The sequence below is a fragment of the Anser brachyrhynchus genome (assembly GCF_964034855.1).
Source record: "Anser brachyrhynchus genome assembly, chromosome: 13".
Classification (NCBI taxonomy): Eukaryota; Metazoa; Chordata; class Aves; order Anseriformes; family Anatidae; genus Anser; species Anser brachyrhynchus.
Genome location: NC_137708.1, coordinates 21,040,988 through 21,062,898, shown reverse-complemented (window position 1 = coordinate 21,062,898; position 21,911 = coordinate 21,040,988). Strand labels below are relative to the sequence as shown.

General features: G+C 37.9%; 1 protein-coding gene across 1 annotated transcript in view; it reads left to right on the top strand.

The window, feature by feature from the left end:
• The first annotated feature begins 9,239 nt into the window (after positions 1 to 9,239).
• Positions 9,240 to 21,911, top strand: part of GRIA3 (glutamate ionotropic receptor AMPA type subunit 3) — a 174,097-nt gene continuing 161,425 nt past the window's right edge. Inside the window, exons 1-2 of the mRNA XM_080553787.1 lie at positions 9,240 to 9,375; positions 9,647 to 9,805. The gene's annotated coding sequence lies outside the window, so the exon portion shown is untranslated. The remainder of the gene's footprint in view (positions 9,376 to 9,646; positions 9,806 to 21,911) is intronic.

Genomic DNA, 21,911 nt, shown 5'->3' with positions numbered 1-21,911 from the left:
ATTTCTGCAGGACGTTGTGTCACTAAATATAGACATGCTGAATTTGATTTCTCTAAGGTTATATAGAAACAAATCCACATCTTGTGATAACAATAATCATGAGACCATCCTTCCTCCTGTTTTTCATCTCTCCTGGGAATGCAGATTGGGAGGACTGAGAATGTCAGTCTGAATATTCTGAAAGCTTCACAAGCTCCTAACTGGGAGGGAAACAAAGATACCCAATGCTACCCAATAGATCAGAGACAGGTGGAAGAAAACGTTACCCACCACTGCCATAACCATTATACTATACTGTTTCAAAAACACATGATTATTATTTTGTCTTATTTCTAGTTTTTAAACAATCTATTCTTAGAGGCAGAAAGAGTGTAAATTCCTGACTTATTTCCAAAGATCCACATTCTTCAGTTATAGTAAATGTCTTGAAATATTTTACTTAAATTAAAACTTGCCTATAAATATTCAATGAGTTCTGCTGACCAGAATAGATGTGCTCATTTATACTTCTGGCAGGGATTTTGGAGGGTCAGGAACCATTATGCTTACTTGGGGCTTGCTCCAGAAATTGCACATCTCAGTCACTATCAAGCTTTCCTGTTGCTCTGGGGCCCGGTATCCACAGAGCCCACATAATCTTGATGCAAAATTATGTGTAAATCCTGTAACAAATTCACTATTTTTTCATCCCATTCGCTATGCTGAAGAGATTACTTTCTTCTTTAGATTTCCTCTCGTGTATCTGAACTTGATTTCATGTCCCTTCCACAGTCTCTGTTCTTTTTGTCTTTGCTTATAGGCTGTTTTCTATGCTTGTTTTAGCATTTCTTCTCTGATAGGACTGGCCAAGGTCTGCAGGGAAGCTGTTGCCAAAAATCCAGGACCTAGAATTCCTAATTTCCTACTCGCTGTATATCGGACTCTCCTGGCACGCTAAACAAATATAAATATACCATATCAGACTGAATGTAATAATACTTAATAAAGCTAGTTACAAATGATATACATTGTCAGTGAACGTTGGAATTTGCTAGGATTGTGAACATGGAAGAACAAGTTATTATTTGGTAAAGGATTCAGCACAGCTGTAACTAACAAGAATTGGAGATTTGGGGAGTTCGTTTACCTTGTATTTCACAGAATCATAGAATGGTTTGAGTTGGAAGGGAACGTTAAGATCCTCTAGTATTTATCTTACAGTATTTATAGAGTCAGACCTGGGAATCTGCATAAGAGCCGTTAACAGCATATGTTATGTCAGAAATAAGAGAGACTAAAAAAGGACCGAGCCAGTTTTATCTCTGGCCAAACATGGAAAATAGAGGTGGGTGGGGAATCTTTCCAGAATACAACATAAAATGAAATAAACAGGTTACTGCCATTTTTCCATTCAGCTCCTTTTTTAGCTGCAATCATGATTTAGCTCCAACATTTTTCCTGGATATCTCCATAAATACTGTTTTCCAGGGTAAAAATTATTTTAATCGGGATTAGTGTCATTGTTAACCTGATTTCTGACCACTGTATTCTATCTCACTTCATACAGCACAGCATTTTCAAGCATACAGACACCTAGGCTGGCAAAATTATATTCCCCAAGATGACCAGGTTTTGCAAGTACTTTTCCTGAGTATGAACTATAACAGAGCAAATATCTTCCCTGTTATCGGAAAGACCTTACATATTTGTGATCAATTCAGATTTTATAAGAGCTTGCTAAACTCAGTATTTGCACAGTTAGCCTGAAATTGCTTAAATTTAATGAGCAATGAATATCAATTAAGTGATTACTATTGAAAAGCTAACCTAGCCTATGCACAATTAATTTCTGTTGAAATCTGATCCCTTAAAATTTAAGTAAATTGACTTGGTTCTGTTTTAATGGAAAGTGTTTTGTGGTTTGTTTTTTTTTAAATTAAATATTTTAACAAGCCATGTCAATTTTATAAAACAGGGTGTCCAATTGCAAAAGCTTCCACTTTCATTTGCAGATGCATACATCTTGGAAAATTAATGCACCATATGTAATGAGAAAATTCTGCAAAGTGATTTAAAAACATATATAACTGCTTGTACCCAAAGGCCCTGTCTTAAAAGGGCCTGATCCTAGTATCCAGGTTATACTCTGCAAGAGAAAAGACTTGCTCCTCCAAGTTTCTAAGGAATAATGTCATCTGATCTCCTTACCAAGACACATTTAAATGAGAGCATTTTCCCTATGTGTTCACTAAGAGCACTGCCAAGAGAAAGCACCAGCAGCAGAGGACCACCAGATTCAGTGTCCATGGATCTGCAATATTAGTCCTACAAATCCCTTGCAAGACATGTTGAGGATTGGAGCTGCTCTTCCTGTTGCTTAGCATGTTCTGTCTGGATGGTCTTTGAGAGTTCAGAGTATGTGAAATAAGTGGCATCAAATTAGGTTTGTTCATTTATTTCAACTTCCAGTGAATAAATTGTATTTCAGTATGGCTGTTGTACCAAAATATCTGAGAAGACTTGGGGCTATTTCTTAAATCAAAACTAAGTTTGAAGTGTTTTTGCCATACTAAGCTTAGGGAAAAAGTTTGCCCTGGAAAGCTGTATTTCCTCTCAAGCCATTTTAAGACAAACAAAGGAAATGAGGTGTTACAGGAGTTACCATTCACTTCTAGTAACTGGCCAGTTCCAGCATTTCAGCTGATTACATATTCAACTCAATGATGCAACTCAATCCCTCAAAGGGCTTGGACCAGCAGGCTGGATGACTATCCTAATCTCGTAGATCTAAAGTCATCCTTGCTATCTGTCTCTGGGGGTGTTTAACTCTATCAGGTCAGTGAAGTGTGTACAGACCTCCGCTTGCAGAGGTGAGGCTGAGGAAGCTGCTCTGCCCCAACACAGCGAAATTAGAACAAATTAGGATGGCAGCCAGTTAGCGATACCCTCCAGGCTCCCACATCCCTAATGCTTTGTGATAACTGTTGGGCTGACTACAGGCTAATTGTAGATCTACCACTTCCATCTTCCAACTTAAGAGTATGTGTTGTACGCAAATTAAATCTGTGAATTTTGGTCACCAGCAGTAGCCAGCATGTCAGCAATGAGCAGCAATTCAGTGGTACCTGTTTCAGTGTGTTTGTTCATTTTGTGCTTGAATTTAACTGATCACTTCACTTTGGAAGGAGCTCTGAAAATCAATGCAATAAATAAATACCAGTATTAAGTTCTATACTTGTTTGTTATGAAATCCATTGTTTTAAATGAAAATTTCAATATGCTCACATACTACAAAGTAGGATCATTGTAAATTTTAACCCAACATTCACATACTGCAGGGTACACCCATAAAATTTGTAGAGGTTATTGGATTTTTTTACTTGTAGGTTTCTTTAATATTGATTTAAAAACTGTTACCCAGAAGGCTTGCTGATACTAAGCTTTTTTTTTTTCCTTTTTCTTTTTTTTTTTTTTACAGTGAGGAAAACCAGTCAGGACTCTAAGTTTTCAGACACTGATAATATGCATAATTTTGGGCAGCCGTTTAATAATGCAGCAAAAGGATATGTAAATCTGCCAATTTCATTTACAGAGTTGAAATCTGCTTCAGTAATTCTTGTGAGATAAAGAAGAGATAAATTATATGTGTTCATTTGCATCAAAAGTTCATTGACAGCCAGCTCTTAAGAATAGTTCTGGTACTTTCTTTATTCTAATGTACAAGTTTGAAATTTTATTTTCTAATAGAAAAAGAACAAGCAAGTGAAAATGGGCTCTTACATAATGGACCCTTCCCCTGCCAGGCAGCCTGCAGTGGGGTCTAGCTAGAGTCTCTCTTCTTCAAAACCTAGAGAAAATATTTTCTTCACCATACATTATCTATGTATTTATTTTCCCACGTCTGTCAGCCAGTTTGGAAGTAACAGTCAACACTATATGTTGGGAATTACAATGTATAATCTTAAAAAAAGCAATTTGACTGAGTTTTATTCATGAAATAGGTCCCAAAAAAACAACTGAGATACAATGAATACTGAGATGAGGCTACCACAGTGCAGCAAGATAGTCCTTCAGAAATCTTTGATTCCTTCCAGGTGATCCCCTCAAAAGCATACACTCATGAAGCAGAGGTAGTATATAAGTTTTAAGAACCTGTGACAAGGATATCTGGCACAAAAATGGCTCACAAACAATTTGCTAATATCCAAGTTAATTGTCATCTACTGTTAGTGTTTAAAAGTTCTAATTTTAGCAGTAAAAAGAATGAAGTATCAGTTGTTTTCTTATTAGAGACACTGAGTTTGGGACACTCCTTGTTTTTCTTTGCTATAAGAAATTGATTCAACCTACATTTTACAGAGGAATATTTAAAGTGCTGTAGCTTTGCTTGCCTAGAGATTAACCAGCAAACATACAAATAAGAGACTTTTAGCCAATTTTCTTGAGTTGATGTAGTTATTCTCCAGGGCACAAGTATATCACTCTTCTCATAAGTAATGACACCTGCTTTGCAAGCTAGTTGAAAGAGTACTTCTATCCCTGGTCTGTTCAACGTGGCACTGGGATTTCAGCACAGCAGCAGCTCAGAGAGAAGAGGGACAGTGCGAAATCACCAGTGCCACTCCTGCAGGAGAGGACTGAGTCCAGGGTCCCCACAAGGCTGAATACCAAAGGGTAGGCAGTGTTTGCTTACTTTCTCAGCGCAGATAAAACTCAAGTAAAAGTGCGTATGTTTTACAAGAGAGACAAACCTTTGGGGCTGTAAGAATGCTTGATTTAGCCTCGCACTTTTTTCTTATTACAACCAAAGGAGAGAATTCTTCATTAAATCTGATTCTTTTGTTGTTTTTGAAAGCCAAAATTATTTCTACTGTTATAAAGCAGTTAAAAGGTGCCTGTACATATTAATACCAGAGGATTAACAAAGGCCAGGCCACCTATAGTTGCTGAGTTTTTGTTCCACAATATTTTATTTTCTTTAGATGCTACAATAGTACAATTTGCTTAAAATAGGTAGCCAGTCAGAGAATCCCAAATGTCATTGGTATTTATCTTCTGAACACACAGCTGGACATTCAGTGTGTGCTACAAAAGGCTCTGGCTGTGTTCTTTGTCTGGGGAAGATTCCTGAAACCGACATTAGTTAGATATTTCCATCTTAAAATAAGAGAAACTATGAGGAAAAGGAAAAAAATAAGCAGTAGATTTCAATGCATTTATAGGTACTGTCATTTTCATTCTTAAAAAAGGCATGCCAAGGACAAGAGGAACTGGAAAATTTAAGGGGAAGCCATGAAGTTTTGCAGATGCTGGCTAGGTTTACTGCTGAAACTACATAAAATATTTAAAAGTACTGTAAGAGGTCTAGAGTATAAAGTACCTCTAATAGTGCTGTTTAAGTTATGAATTTATTATGAAGACTTAACACCTGGCAAATCTAAAAAAAATAAAAGGTAAGATGAGTAATTTCTGGGTCTTGACAAATGGCAAATAGAACAATAACATTTTTTTCTTGACCTAGTTCTGATTGAAACCTTTAATTCCCATCCGATTAAACCTTTAAAAATACAGAGGGAACATCCACCGGGGCCTTGGCCTTGCCAGCGCCTGACCAAGTGTCTTAGATTAACCTTAACACAAATAGAGCTGGACCAAGTTGGCCAGATCTGAGCTGGAGTCACTGAAATGTGTGCATCGTCTGCTGAATGCTGTGTGGTTATTATCTGTCAGCAAACTGCCATGAGTGGACTGCTGGGAATACTACCTTCCTAAACTGACCAAAAAAAATTATCCAGAGATCATGTCATTCCCTTTTCTAGTTCTTAATATTTGTTTCAGGGTTACCTAACCCTAAATGTTTGACTATCGCCATAGCATCTCAGCTTGTAAGAAGTGGCTAACTTCCCCAGATGGCGTAAAACAAAAAGAGCTTCTGGGAAAACATGCCGGATCAGCACATGGTTTTTCTTTTTACTCTTCTACCTCCCTATACTGGCAATACACACAAGACCCTTCAACTGATTTCACAGAGGGATAGTATTTGCATAAATATGCCTACTATTCTCCATATAAGCCTCCTATTATATGCACATTTTAAAGGAATATTGCCTGCAGGTGTTATCCAGGAATTGAAAATGCACCAATTTGGGCTTTATTTAAGCAATAATGACTGGTGGAGAGGGTGTTTCTTTTTAGTTAAGTGTGCCAAGACTTAGGTTTTCTCATAATTAACTGCTGTGAAAGTCCTCCCTATCAGTCATCACTGCCTAGGTATTAGATGGGGTGGAGGGGGGAAGGTTTATCATTAATCACTAGAAAATGCCAGATAACTGCTGTTTTGTTGTTATGGAACATGTAGGTATAAAGAAAAAAAACCACCAACAGTTACTTTTTAAGGTATTATAATCGTACGTTGGCCTGCAAGTTTTCTTAGATATGTTATTTATGTATAGCATTTAGAGATCAGCATGGTAACTGATAAGAAAATAGGACTATACCAATTTTGTAATTTTCAGTACAATTGCTGTTGCACTTGTTTGCTTTCAGCATGCTCTCAAGTGAAAAAACAGCAGCATTTTCTAGGGACAGGTGTGCATCAACTCTCAGAGACTGGAAAGAACTCAAGCTATCAGCCACAGCTGCAGTAAGGAGGCTGTTGTGAGCATGCAGCAGGACGCTCGTTTGGTGTTTGTCTGCTATGTGCTTCATTGCAATCTATATGAAGTACAATAAATATGAAATATAGCAGTAATTATACATGACTAATATACATTTCACATTTATATAAATATCTATATCTTTATATAATATATAAATGAAAATTATATAGACGAATGTTGCATAAATATGCTAAAACAAAATAAATATAACCTGTGACATAAACAAAACATGACAAAATGTCTTATATTTCCACATAGGAAAAGGAAGCTCAGTTCATGGTTGTCTGTGTTGGTCCTTTAGCTCCAGCTATCACAGTAACAGTGCATGGACTCTCTCTCTTCTGCATAGGGAATGTTATTACACTGCTGTATTAAAATGAAACTTGACTTCTCCAGCCCTAAGCTGCTCTGTAGGGGTACTCCTGTATACCAACACATGCACATAGTCCTGCCCTCAAATATTTTGGCCCTACCATGAAACCAATGTGGGCCATTGCAACTGATGCCAAGTTACAGCAGCCCTAAGAACTTCTACACTCAGAGGTGAGTGTCCCTTCAGCTGGGATCAAGAAGGACTTTGGTTACGCATATTATTTACATTTGCCTGTCTCAGGAACAAGTGAAACTGAACCCCGTCTTTCCACAAGAGAACACAGACATGAGCTGAGTGCTGTGTCTAGATATCATTTTCTGCCTGCCACATATTAGAGAGCTGCACGCAGGCTCTAATGCTTTCACATTAGGAACCAATAGTCACGCAAAAGCTTTTTTCCATCTTACTAAGAGAGTGATTCATGCCACTGCTTTCCCTTTTCCAGCAGCAATATTCAGTAACAAGGAGCCTTCAAAGCAATATACTCCAGAATGAACAACCAGCTAGTACAGTTTAGCATGGATGCTATAAATTTTACTAGCTTTACATGCTGGTGCACATATGGACTGAAATTCTAACCTCTGTCAGTCACTACACTGTGATCAAGACTTCACCCACTGTATCTTAAAATGCAAAATATCACCATACGTGGTGGATGCAGAACCCTGCCTCTGTGCTGTACCTTTGGCAGGTATGCTATATAACAAAGACAAGATAATTTCTTACATGGCTTATTTTCTTGAAATTGTTTAATTTCAATGGAATTATGTGTATTGATGATACCCAGATGAGAGTAGCTGTTTCTAGATATATTGCCAAATCTGTCTAGTTTAAATCCTAAGATTTCAGAACAAGAGATCTAATAAGGCTTATTGAAGAATACAATGGCACAGCAGGCTGCCCAGGGGCAAGGAAGAACTAACAAAGCCACAATATTGATATTTTAGCCCAGACACAAAGCAGACTTAATAATTTGATGCAGACATATTCCCCTCTGCAACAAGGTTGGTGTGCTTGCCTATTATACACCATTTGTACATAGCATATTGCATAGCTCCCTCCTGAGAAAATCAACCAGGTTGTGTGCACGCTATGTAACACCCACAGAGAAGATTGTGCCATGGCTGGAAGAACCACCCTAGCAAAGAGATGAGAACAGGAGAATAATTCAGCAGACAGACAGCCCATATCAAGTAAAGGAAAAGATGGAAGCAGTGATTCAGAATGTTGTTTTCCAGTACCAAAGGATGATCCTAAGTCAAGCAGAACAAAAGGGTGCATTTGTTCATGGTACATATGAATTGGAAGGCATCTTTTTTGGCGTAATCATAGATTGTATTTTAGGGTTAACAGGCAAAGAGAGAAACAGGCATAAGAAAGTTCATATATCGCTCTACTTTGTTGCAAGTGTGTGGTTTCTTGAATAACTAAATCTTTTCAGGCATACATATATTAATCTTACAATTTGTCACAAAAGTACTTCACCATGATTTTAGGACTAATGCCTTGGATTAGGATTCAGGAAGGCAAAGTATCAGTTTTATCCTGGCCCCTACTCGCTCAGTGATTTTCAGCAAGTCCATTTCTCAGTCTCAGCTTTTCACCTGTAAAATGGGAATAGTTATGATAGCACCTTTGCTCATCTCATCTATTCACCTCTCTCACATACGCACAGCCTTCTGATTTTTTTTAAAAAACCTGGCTTATATCACAAACAGTAATATATGCGCCTTGGTAACTTCTCTGGGGAAGTATTTTTCTTTCTGGATGTACTGTACATCCATTATTCCTTGATGTTGTATGACCACACTGCTAATATATAAATGCTAAATATCGATGCTTGTAATTGCATAGAGTCAGTGTGCAAATGAGACTTTATTAAAGACATCTAAAAAAGAACAGTTGGTTACTGAGGGAAAGTTAAAGAGGAAACAAATACAATAAGCCAGGCTTATGTTTCTGCAATGCAGAAAAAATCTACGTCTAAAATGAACTCATGTATATGTCTAGACGTTAGGCATTTCTCTGGTGAGTAGTTTACCAGTTTGTTACCTTGCCTTGAAACCTTTATCTAGTTATTTTCAATCTTGCTAGGTTCTAATTTCAACCAGAACTTAATTTTAAGTTATGTTAGCTCTTTTGCCATGCCACGTTTTTGTATAGTCTTGTTTTTTCTTATTAAAAGCTCTCTTTTTTTTTTACTGTGTTAGAAGTATGTTGTCGGTGGTTGTTCTGGATCGTCCAAAAGAAGTAAAGGAAACGATACGCTGCAGTTATTTGCATGCTTCTTATTTTAGAGCTCTTTACTATGAGGAAATTGGAATTACAATGACTGGTTCAAAGCAGAAGCATTTAAATGAAAAGGTCTGTGTTCAGTTTCAGTTATCCTTGAGATATAATCACATTGCTTATCATTTTATCAATACTATAAGCATTGGTAAAGTAAGGGGTACCAGAGAAACTACTACTGTAATTTTTTTTTGGTTTCTTTATTGTTGGCTTTGTTACGAAAGCCTTTCAGGTACTAAGAGTAATTCTGGATGGTTGGTTGATGGTTGGTTTTGTTTGTTTGTTTGTTCTGGTATTTATAAAAGCCCTTCAGGGACTAAGAGTACTTTTGGTTTTCCTTTATCAGATAAAATCTTAAAAATCAATTTATGAAGGAGCTGGATTATTCTAAAGCTAAGCAAGACCAAAGTCCTACTGGTTGTCATTGGAAAGCACTCTGACGGACCAGCAGTCTCCGTGAGCAGAAGGCACAGAGCCACGTTCGCCGGTTTGGCCGGGACCTCAGGTGTGTATTTGCTTTGTTGTTAGTGCTGCTGTCCAGCACTCCAGCTTCTGTCAGTGTCATCCTCTATTACCTCCACTTCTGCACCTGATGGTCCATAACATAAAAGCACTGCTTCCTTTGTGGGTCCAACAAGGGAGTGAATTAGAGAGGTAGCCATCAGCACAACTCTAGTCCAGAATGCAGTATTGCCAGGAGTGGAGGATTGTATGTACATCTCTTGCCTGTTATTATTTCTGAAGCAGCTTCAGATTGCCTGAGAGTGTCACAATAAGCAAATGAAAGATAAATGAATTCAATTAAATTTAAAGGGGGGAAAGAGGAGCTGGATTTTCAAAACTGCTTCTATGATTTAGAGCCATAACTCCTGTCATAACTCTCAATTCACTGGGAATTGACTGTCTAAATCTTTCAAGCTCTTTTGAAACTACCACCCAATAATTTTTCCCTGGGCAGATATCACTAGCTGTTTCTTTTCCCCAATGAGATAAGTGTATCATAAATAATGTTCAGCAAAATAAGTTCATAATATACACTTTTTATGCACTTTTATACACTTTCACAAGGGTAAAATAATATCTGTATAAAAAGTTAAAATGGTTTACTTCTGCTATGGATTAATACATATTTAAACTGTAAAATATTGATTCCTTGCCAAATCTCATCTGGCGTAGTGCTTTCCAAGTCTGTCTTCCATTTCAGTTTGGTTTAAAAGATCAAAGAAGTTCCATTACCTAATAAGCCCAGTAAATCAAGGAGACTGAAATCTGAGATTCAAAATGAAGTGTATCTAAAGGCTAAAAAAAAAAAAAAAAAAAAAAAAAAAAAAAAAAAAAGTATTATGTTAGAGGTAGGTAAATAGTAGAAAACATGAATTCACCTCACTGAAATAAAACTTGCATCCCACTTCTATGGTCTACAAAATTTATTTTTCAGTCCACGTGAACAAGAGGCTTCTTCAGTTCCAAGCCAAGCTAAAGTTCATTGAATGCTTTGACAAGTGTCAGCACTTGTGAATCTGCCACCTGTTCCAGCAGTTAATTACCCCTGTAGTTAGGGGGGGTTCCTACTCCCATGGTTTCCCTCCACTTCTCTTTAAGTGGTTTTAGCATTTCATAGATGTGAGGCTCTAATACTGTTCTTGCCATTGCTGTCAAGAAGGATTAGATAGTTTGATAATTCCTCCTCCTTTTATTCATCCAAGGATATTAGATTGCACTGCTCAGAACAGCAGTGAGAGCTCATTTGAAGTAACTGTGTATAATGACTCAGGAGTTTCTCTGCATCGGGTGAACAGAGATGAAGTTCTTAATCCTTTTGGCATCATTTTCATCCATGTTCTAGATAGATGGTTGCACGTTTGGTAAAAATTAAAAATACTGTGTTGACTTGCGTTCGTTTTATCAGGTGAGTCACACCACACTGATAGAGCAGCCTCTCCTTACTGCCAACTTTGGTGGTAATAAAAATACTGGAGCTTGTTGGAACACAAACCAGTCCTTGAGTGTTACCAACAGGCGCAAGAAAGTTGATATCCCCTCAGTAACAACTATATTTTGTGATCTGTCTGTAGGCCAGCAATCCGTCTAATTTTTCCTGTTTTATGTCGCTGTAATAAGCATTTTTAAAGCAAAATTTGATGTGGTACTAAGTCAGGTGCCTTGAAGAATTCATGTACCCTGCCTCCAGGGAGTTGCCATTATCAGCCAGGCAGACACTCCTGCCAAAATAACAAGATCTGCCTTCTGGGAATGCTGACTGGCATTCATTTTGTTTTTGGGTTTGGATGTTTGCTGACACAGTCCTGAATGCATTGATATCAGATGAACCAATCTGTTATTCTCTAGGTCATCCTTCTAATATATCAGGACTACGTTGGCAATTTCCAGCTCTTTGATATTTTCTCAGATTGCCAAAGTGTGCTAAAATAAATGTTAATGGTTGAGAAAGAGCTCACCTACTACAACCTGTAAGACTCCTGGGCTGAATTTATCTGTGTATGGTGATCTGAAAACATATCAAAACACAGAATAAGCTTTTCTGCTTTTTAAGTGTATTGTGTGAAGTATTGCCCTCTTAATTGATACCAGAGGTTGTATTTTGAGTGTTTCCTTTAGAAATCCTGTAATCCTGCACACTGTTTGCTTTTCTCATTGGAGTAATTCTATTTATGTGTAAAGGAGGTCATAAATATGAGAAGCAGTTGATCAAGAGAACTTCAGGTTGCATTTCCAGAACAAATAGTACCTAGCTAGAGAATCAGAATCTCATTTATCTGTGAGCTACCTCTGTTTTATGGATGCATATGTACAGGGCTTTGATCTGATATCATACAGATACAGGTGTATCACTTTAGTATCTGATCTTCCTTAGATGTGAATATATTTGAGCAAGGCCAAGTTTTAGTTGGTACCAACAGCAAAGACTTTACTGGCTCTCCATTCTTATCTTCACAGGAAAAAAAATAATATATATATATAATATTATATAAAAATGTATATATACTTCTGATTCTAAAGCAACAAAGAAGAAAGAGAGACAGAAGCACTGGCCAAAATTAACAAATTGCAGATTTCTACGGATGATCAGAAATTTTAGAAAGAGAAATGGAAAATGTATCAGAATTCCATCCAGTGTTGGAAGATATTTGTGGAGTAAATAGCCCAAAGTGTCCAGCCATAAGGCAAAGCAGGTGTTTTGAGGAAGCAGAAATGTTCTCAGAGTGGATGCAGATTTCTTGTGTGTCATCCTTATTGTTCCTCACCCTTAGCACAAGGTGATATTTTAAGGGAGGAAGCAGTGGGATCAGAACTAAGAGCTTTCCAGCTTGAACGTAACAGTTGCCAAATGATGTTGTAAGATTTACCTATGTACAATAACAAACCAAATAGGCACACTCAATCATGAGAAAAGAATATTAGAAAGGTTGATGTATTGTTGTTCTTACAAAATACAGAACAAAAATGCATCTGAAAGTAATTTTTTCCTGTTCATTATACTTTACAATATGCACACTGAATACTGGACATTAACAATGAAAACCATATATACTGGCCGATATAAAGGCTTCCCACCTAATCCTAAGCAGAGCCATTATGAGCAATTTTAGTATATTTTATTGAGTCAGTGAAAATTTTATTCTCTGAAAGATTGTAAGAAAATGAATTGCTTTATGAAAAAAACAGCATAGTACCGCATGCGTTTTGGAGGACTAGTGACATTCCCTGACTTTAATAAGCCACCCGAGTTCAGGAGCCATGTGCTTCTCCTCTCTATGCAGTACCAAGGAATGACATCTCTGGTAATATTGTCACACCTGTTCCAACGTTCAGGGTCTCCAGAAGGCTTAAGACAGATAGGTTCTTCTGCAATTGAGTTCTTCTGCAAATTTCAAGCAGGATAACTTGGTAGCTGCTGCTAGGTAAATGGCTATTCGCCAGCAGGTATCTCCTTGTCTGGTGCCTCCAATGGAGGAAGGAAGAAAGCAAGTAGTAAGGAGAGCCTAAGTGTCCTTCCTTTCCATCAAAAGACCAAAGGTGTGGTGTTTTTTCTTTGTTGTTGGTTTTTTTAGGTTGAGGGGTCTGTGATTTGAGTGTGCTGCTGTGAAATCTTGTGCAAGGCTTCTCTGAGCACAGGATCTCCTGGTGAGGCAAACCTGGAGGTACCTCACAGTGCTGGGTGTTCTCTACTCCACTCACAAGGTGGTTGGGGTAAGACTGGGGTGAGCCTAGGGATGTATGAAGCAGTAGCCAGATCATATGAGCTGATGTGTCTCAGGGTGTTATAAATGACAGCCTTGATCACGGCAGCCTGTATACAACGCTTTTCAGGCTTTTTCACCATCGAGGCCCTAAACACCTTTCAGAGAAGCAGACATTTCTGTAAAGATAAGCCTACTAGTATTGGCCTTATTCTTTTCTTAGTTACCTTCCTTGGATATCTTACAGACCACTACCCTTGGGGCTCACAAACCATAGGTTGAAAACCACTGCTGTAAACACACACACAAATCAAGCAGTGGCCCTGCTATTGTTTGGAGGCTGTCATTCATTTCACATTTGTTTTGTCTCCCTGGACTGCAAGCTTTTCAGAGTAGGAACTTCCTTTTTCTGCTCTGTGTAATATATAATGCTCAACACAGCAAGGACTCGATTTCAAGTGACAATACCAGAACCCCAACAATGAATAACAACAGTGAATGAACACAGTGATTGTCACCTAGTGTCAGGAAGGATTCCTCCACAGAAACCCAGCAGTTGAGAGACATGATTACAATGAGACAGAAGAAAGTAAGAGAAACTTTCTATCCCATTACTGACTCAGTCATTTGCTTCTCTTTGCTACTATTTTATTGTCACAGCAGGACAAAGATGTCAGCCTATTTCAGGATGTAACATGCATTTTCTTCCTATAGTACTGTACCTGCAATAGTGCAGTATAGAAGGTTGCAACCACGCTTGCTCTCTTACATGTGACTGTCTAAATACTGACACAAATACTGTACCCATGCTGTTCATTCCAGAAATCTGACATTTCTCAAGATGAGGCCAAATGTGTTTACAGATAGATTGCTGAGTTTATTCACGCTGAAAGGTACTTCTCATCTTTTGAAATGTCAGGCAGCTGCTCCAAGAAAAATGAGTACAAGAGATAGGGCCACTGTTGCACAGCTCCATTTTTAAATGAGCAATATCTGATTGAAGATCCCAGCATTCATACAGCTCAGTGTTTTGATGTGATATTCACTGCACTGGCAGAGTTTAATTACTTGTGCCTGCTGATTGCTCACTTTCAACTGAACTTCCACAGCACTCCCAAAATTCTAGTATCCTTTACAACTTTTCTATTTCAACATCTGTAGTACAACTTTTCTATTTCAACATCTGTAGTATCACCTGAGGAGCTGTACCTTTTAAATGATTCTCTTAATAAGCTAGAGGGCACAGGTTTGCCATAGAACTGCTCTGTAGAAAGGTAAGGAGAGGCACAAGGAGAGCATAATGTTGTTGAGAGTGTCACTGTGAAACTGTTGTTAGCAGACTACCTGTGCATGGCAAGAGCAGGTTGGGACCTGCAGTACTGAGGACGTCAGAAAAATGTTGGTCTAACATCTCCAGCTTCAACTCCCAGTGCCGATAGCTTTCATTTCTCCTCTATATCTTTGTATCTCCTCTATACTTTAGGGTTTTATAAAATCCACGTGTAGTATCTAAGCAATCATACCATTCTGTTCACATACCTTCCACATGTACACTGGATGGAGATGTTTTTAAACAGGAATCATCTGTTCAGAGTCTGGAATGTGCTATTTTATTTTCAACCTAGACGAACTCAATAACTAGCATTGACTATTTGCCTCAAAATTGTTAGGATACGGGGAATGCACCTCTCCAGAAAATCGAACAGAAGAGCACAACATTAAAAAGGTTAATAAATCACACATCTGTATAGTCACTTAACTGTTATAAAACTGCATTTGGTTAGGCTGGTAGTGCTAGAATCACATTAGAGCCTGCTGCAAGGTAGTAACGTGGATTTGCTGTTGAAGCCTCAATTGAATCTCTGTCCCAGAGTACAAATGACCTAGTCTACACTGAGCATTGGAATCACTTTGATCCAGATCTCTGCTAGAGCAAGAATAATTTTGTTTAATTTAATATTGTTCACTGCAAAATTAAAGGTTAGATTATCTGCAACAGCTGCAAAGTTTAAACATGGCAGAACCACTGTGAAGGATTGGGTCACCTAGCTAGTAATAAAAAGTGAAGCAGCTTGGAAAATCTGCCGGTAATTTTTTTGCTGTTTATCTTTTAGGTTTCCCTTTCTTTTAATGAAGATGTCTATTGTCGGAACATCACTTATTACAAATCTCAGTGCTCAACATAAGCTGTTTTATTTTCACTTGTCTCTTCAGACAATTTCATCATAGTCTCTTTTTTTTTCCCGTCATATGGCACCCTTCTCAGAGAACAAATATCGACATTAGATCTCTTCTGTTTGTATGGAGAAAGAGAGGTATAATGATATTTAAATGACTTTTAAATAAAGCTAATAGTGCTGCTTTAGACAAGGCATGGGTGTGTGGAATTTGTTGTACAGAATCTATCCTATGGGGAATTTTATCAGATTAGATTTCTATGAACAGACATTTATCTCGCTATAAATAATATCAGTCCTAACCCATACAGAGCTCTATAGGAAAGGAAGGTCTATGCAAAATTTCTGGATACCCTCCATAGGCATGGGAGAAGAAAACTAACTTGCAGTCACTCTGCTGTGGTGGTACCTCTCTATTTGAATTCTTCCAGCATCTTCTACAAGTCTGACTTCAAATGTCTTCCTTCTGGAGACGCCCATGAAACTTGCTGGGTTAAACAGATGCTAGAGAGACAAAATGTTCCCTTCTGTCCCTTGACTTTGGAAAGCCATACAAAGAGGGAGGCTGAAGGCTGTACGGTCAGGAGGTGCTGTCTCTTAGGCCAATAATTTTCTGTCAAAAGGAGCAAACAGTATTCTCTGTAACAAACAGCTACGAAAGCAATGTGGCACTCAGTACTCCTCACAAGTGTGTTGTAAGACCTATCAAAAACCTAGGCAGCAAAAGCTAGGCCTTCCAGTCTCCTTTCAGTTAATACACCCAGGCGTTTGACTGGTTCAGATGCTTATTAATTTGTGCTTGTGGTCTCATGTTGACATTGTTGTAAAAGTGACAATTAAAAAAAAAAAAAGATTTTTATTAAGAACAAGGAGGAAAGGGATTAAACTGCAGAGTTCTCGATGCATTATCAATGCCTAGCAGTATTTTCCTAGTGCATTTTTTATTAGTAGAAACTATGGTATTTTCATATAAAAGGGAATAAATTTACTAAATACATGAAATCTGGCATCAGGTATGATTTTGATATACACTCCCCTACACGGAGCCTCTCAGAGGATAGGTCTAACATTTATGAAGCTGTGTTTGGTAGACTGAGTTTATATTTGCTGCTGCAGCAAAAAGCATTCACGCCTAATGATGACACGTGTTATCCTCTTTATGCCATAAACAATTGATTTTCAAACAAAGATAAGGGAATTATATATTATGTATTCTATCTGTAAAACTAATTAACTCCTTTGATTTAGCTGAGAAAGGTGATGTTTTCTGAAGCTCAGCTTTACTGAAAATTGACCTTTCCATCTACAAACATACCATTTAATTTACAAGGGAAACAAAACCTTCGGAATTATATTTACTCAGTTACTTTAATAAAGGTCAACCCTTTTCAGAAACAATTGTAAATGTGGCATTTAGCTTTTCATATTTTGGAAAGTGTTACTTGAATCTCCACATCCAAATAGAACATTGCTTTTGAATTGAAAACAACTACATAAATAAGAACAAAGAAATTTCATTAAATTGTCTCTATCTAAGGTGCTGTAATTAACCCTTAGCTTTTATACTATTTTCTTTCTCCTGTGACTAAGGTCATCTAATTTTCAATACATATAATATGTGTACTAAGAATGCTTTCAAAGGTCCCCCAAGTTCAGTAGGAAATAGAAGAGGCCTTTTCTTTGACCTTTAGGAAGGAGACTTGGCAAATTCATCGAGGAATTTTGTCTGAGATATGGAGGCCCCAGTCCAGCAAAGCACTTTACTATATGATCGAGTTTAAGTGTGAGTAGCCCCACCGCAACCAGTGAGTCTACTCCTGTGCTTGAAGGCCAGCAGCAGCAGTTACTTACTGAATGGATTGTAGCTGAGCCCTGGGATGTCCAGCTGGAGCACAGCCCTGCTGTGTACTGAACTTAAAAAATACAAATCAATGGAGTGTGCTAAAAAGCGACAATTTCAGTGATTTGTTTTGTATTCAGACTTTCTGAGATCAAAGAATCTAATTGTGTTGGTTTCGAGGTATGGAAAGTGGCATCAGGACAATTTCCTTGTTCCTTCAGTCTCTTGCTCACTTGTATAGCTGCAAAGAATGAGTCTTTTGATCTGCCAATTCTCTAATAGAAACTACAACAAATGAAAGCCATTTGGATGAGAACCATTTAAAGTTTGTACAATCTACAGAGAGAATGACCAAATAAGAGTGCTAAGACAAGCAGAGATTTAAACCTATTCTTTTTGCTCCTGGTTCCTTTCTGAAAGTGCACTCTTTTTAAGAGCTGACAGTGCTAAAGATCATGGTCAGGTGGAAGGTTTTCTGCCATCTCATGTGAAGCTATAATAGGAAGAAGGACTGGAAGTCTGCAGTAGACCAGAAACAGTTATTCTGAAGCTTGGATTGCTGAAGAAAACCTAGACTCTTACAAGGTATTTGTGATGTTTTTTCAGTGTGTGGTTTCTATAAGCAACCACAGATCCCTTCCAACAGCTTCAATGAAGAAAGGATTTACATAAATCCAATTAAAAAGCTTACATTTGTCATCATATGATAACATTTCAAACTAGCATGTGGAAAAAATCTGCGTAATAGAATTAGCCTGAGAATTGTAGTGCCCAGGACATTTCAGTCAGATTAATGCTAATCTTACAGTAATTTACAGCATGAGGAAACTTTCTCTACAGAATAAACATACTGGAGCCAGGTCAAAAATGTAACTGTTGACTTCAGTGCTGTTACACCTGGATGTACTGAGGTTGTCCTCCCATGTGCCCTTTTCTACAGTTCTTGACCAACGTTTAGTCCTGCTGCCCTTAAAAGCCTAAAATAATTGTGAATGAATCCCAAGTGATTGTTTGATTTGCTTCAAACTTGAATGCTAATCCTGTGTTTTGTGGACTGAGCACTGTAGGCTAAAATTTAAGTTTGGGAGCTGCTGGAGCAAGAAATTGTTTTGCAGAGGCAGCATAAAAAATCCTCTAAAACAAACTCAGTGTACGACCTATAACAAGGCTTAGCCATAAATATCTTGCTAGGTGCAGAAATGTTCTGGATTGCTGAAGTTCACTGTGGTTTCAGTAAGAGGTTCAAAAGCCTCTTTCCTATAAAAAGCTTGACCATAGGTGAACCAGTTTCCAGCATCATTCATTCAAAACTATCATAGTTTTCAACTTTGCTGTCAGCATCTGAGCTAAGCTTCTACAGGCTTGAATCTCATGAAATATCTCAGTGAAGAACCAGCCTCAACCAAGCAGTTCATTACCTTGTGTGACAGACTTTGGGAAAACCCTTCACCTCACTACAACAAGCGGCCGTGAGGAATGAACCACTTGAGCTTGCTCAGAAAAACAGAAGGGAACCCACTTCAAACATCTCAGCAGATGAAATTAGCAAAAATTAACTAAAAATGTTATGTCCTAGCTTAACAAAATGAAACCTGTCTAGCCTCAACTAGTGGAAGTTTGTAGCAGCAATTTCCATGGAGACCAATTCCTCTTCGGTTCCATTTGGTCCAAATGGTGGACCAATTCCACCTACTGTCAGAGTAGGTAGATAATCCAGAGGCAGGACAGGTGAAAAAGACAGTATCATGCACATTCCTGGTGCATGTCTTATCCTACTGAAAGAGGAAGGAAAGCGTGTTCGTCTTTCCTTCTGCTCTGGAAGAGTAAAAGCAGCTGGTTGGAGTTCTTACAGCAAAATGAAAAACAGTCAGAAGTCTTACCAGACTAGGAAAGAAGAAAGCAGTATGTAAAACAAAGTATTAAACAATCACTGAATGACCAAAGGTCCTTGCTTTAGCTGCTCTATACCTGCTATATTTGGTTGAAGTTTCCAGAGCATTCTCCCTCACAGTTTTTGATGCAAGCTACATACAAAGAAGGGGCATTTGCTGCATCTTATCCAGTCCTAAATCTGTACAGTTTTTCAAATAGAGGATTTTGAAGCCTTGGTTGAATTCAGATTTTGCAACTCTTACCGCAGTAACACAGTGCCAATAGTACTCTCTCGGTACTGTTAGAAATGGTCCTCAGTCAAACCATGAATGGTGTATGATAAGGAGAAATTGCAGGTCACCTTGTACAGCTATCAACCTTAGTAGCTACAGGTTCTTAGCCACATGCTTCCTTTTAAACCTGTATGAATTAATGGTTACAATAACAAAAAGCACTAGTGGAAGTCCAGGACAGATTTTTCCCTGTAGTAGAGACTGGTAACATTTTGACTATATGAAGTGTTTATCTCAGGACAGAAAAAACTTAAATTCTGCCTTGTAGTGAAATGGTTCTAAATATGGGTTGACGATACCAGTTCAGTTCTTCTTTCCCACAGTCACTGTAATGCATGCTTCACCTCCATAAGCTGACTGTATTCTTTCAAATCACTCAGAGTCCTTTGCAGTGTTGTCACTAAAAATGCAATCTTACTCAGCACAGTAATAAATCTCAAAGCCAGCTGGGGAACTCTTTGTAATGTGTTTTAAGTGACACTTCTGTCTTGTTATGTGTCATTTGGACAGTAATGAAATGGCAGTGGTTGGCATGAAGCTGATCAGACTGTATGTATTGGATCAGGCAACATGTTCAGCTTGATTATAGAATGAAAACATGCGGTTTTGGAATACTATTTTGTGGAACCTGTGATGATAATAAAAATAAGGCAGACAAATCAGCCTGTTCCAGCCAGGTTCAACAAGGCTTTTAGTACATCCTTTGCCATTTCCAAAACAAATTATTTTCTAGGCTCAAAAGGTGAAATCATGATGTTCAAAAGCCTTATTGCTTTAGAAATAAAGTACAGCATAGCTTAAATATCAAAGGTAAATGGAAAAAATATGTGAACATGGAATGTAGTGGGAAAAACATAAATACTAAGGTGTATGTCAATACATTCAGAAACACTGATAAATGTATTGTTTATCTTTCTGATTTTAATTCTGAAAACAAATATTTACAGCTTTCAGAAACCTCAACACTAAAGATTAAGATTTGCTGGAACTTACAATGTTAAGATAACATATTTAGTAATAAGCACTGCCTAAGTAAAAGCAATCTGAGAGTGAATACCATAAAGGTTATTTTACTAATGAAGGATCTCCCTAACAGAAAATTCGACGAGACAAATACTTCCACTGTCAAGCACCAGCTGTGCTGGAGTTTCATGTTTATCTTGTAGAGACTTTGGTTACTAAAAATGTGCCCTTCACTTTTTCACACCAGGCATAAATATTTCAGTAAAGGGAATTCTGAACATCTTTCCTTTCTTTTCTTGAAAGAAGAGTAAGAAAAAATCTGTGTTTGTGGGCATATGCTCAAATATTGCAACATTATTTGTTATTTGTAATATTTGTGAATGGGATTTGTGTTTGAAAACTTACTCATAAGGGACTTGCAGATATTGCACTCCTAAATGTAGCGCTTCTGGCTGCAGTTCCGACATAATAGCAGCATGCCAAGGGGCTGTTTGGGAAGCGTTTGGCGCACAGCATTATCTAGCTCTGTTCACTCTCCCTCATGTTCTTCTCCTTCCTCCCAGGTTGACACAAATTCCTCTAACAGTTTAGAAACCTAAGAGAAAAAATAACAAGTTCCCATGTATTCCTTAAATATTCAGAAGTCCCACTGATCACAGTGGGAAGTTTGCACAAGAAAGGGTGACAAGGTTGGGTTGTAACCAAAATCCATATTCAAAAACTTGCAAAAGCTTTTTCTCCTAAACTTTAGAGATTGTTAGAATGCAACAATCCCCCATTCATGTTCGTTTGCTGTCCTAATCTAGGCAGCTGGACAGTATAAAGGTATAAAATAGACCAAAAGTTTCTTAGTAAAACCCCAAGCTGGGTTATCTTGCTTAAGAGGTATTTCTTTGTTCTTTTTTTTCTTTCTTTTTTTTTCATATCAGTTCAGAGGAATTAAGCAATAGAGAGAGCATCCTAACAAAGAACAGCATGCGAAGAGCAAGAAAAAATGAAGCGAATTAATGCTATTTTGTTGATGCCATATTTCAGTGCTCCAGTATCTTGTATCCCACTTGTGGCTTCCAAGCTGCTTCGAGCTCCTTGCTAATATTTGATTAAAACATCACATGGTGTCCTGAAGGTGATATGTCAGCTGTCCCCAGGCGATTTGAAATGAAAAATAGAGGTGTGAGTGTGCCCACACACATACGTATATATTGACTTATCCAGAACCAGTCTTCTGAGACGGGTGACAGATAGCCGATGAGTCCAGGTCTTT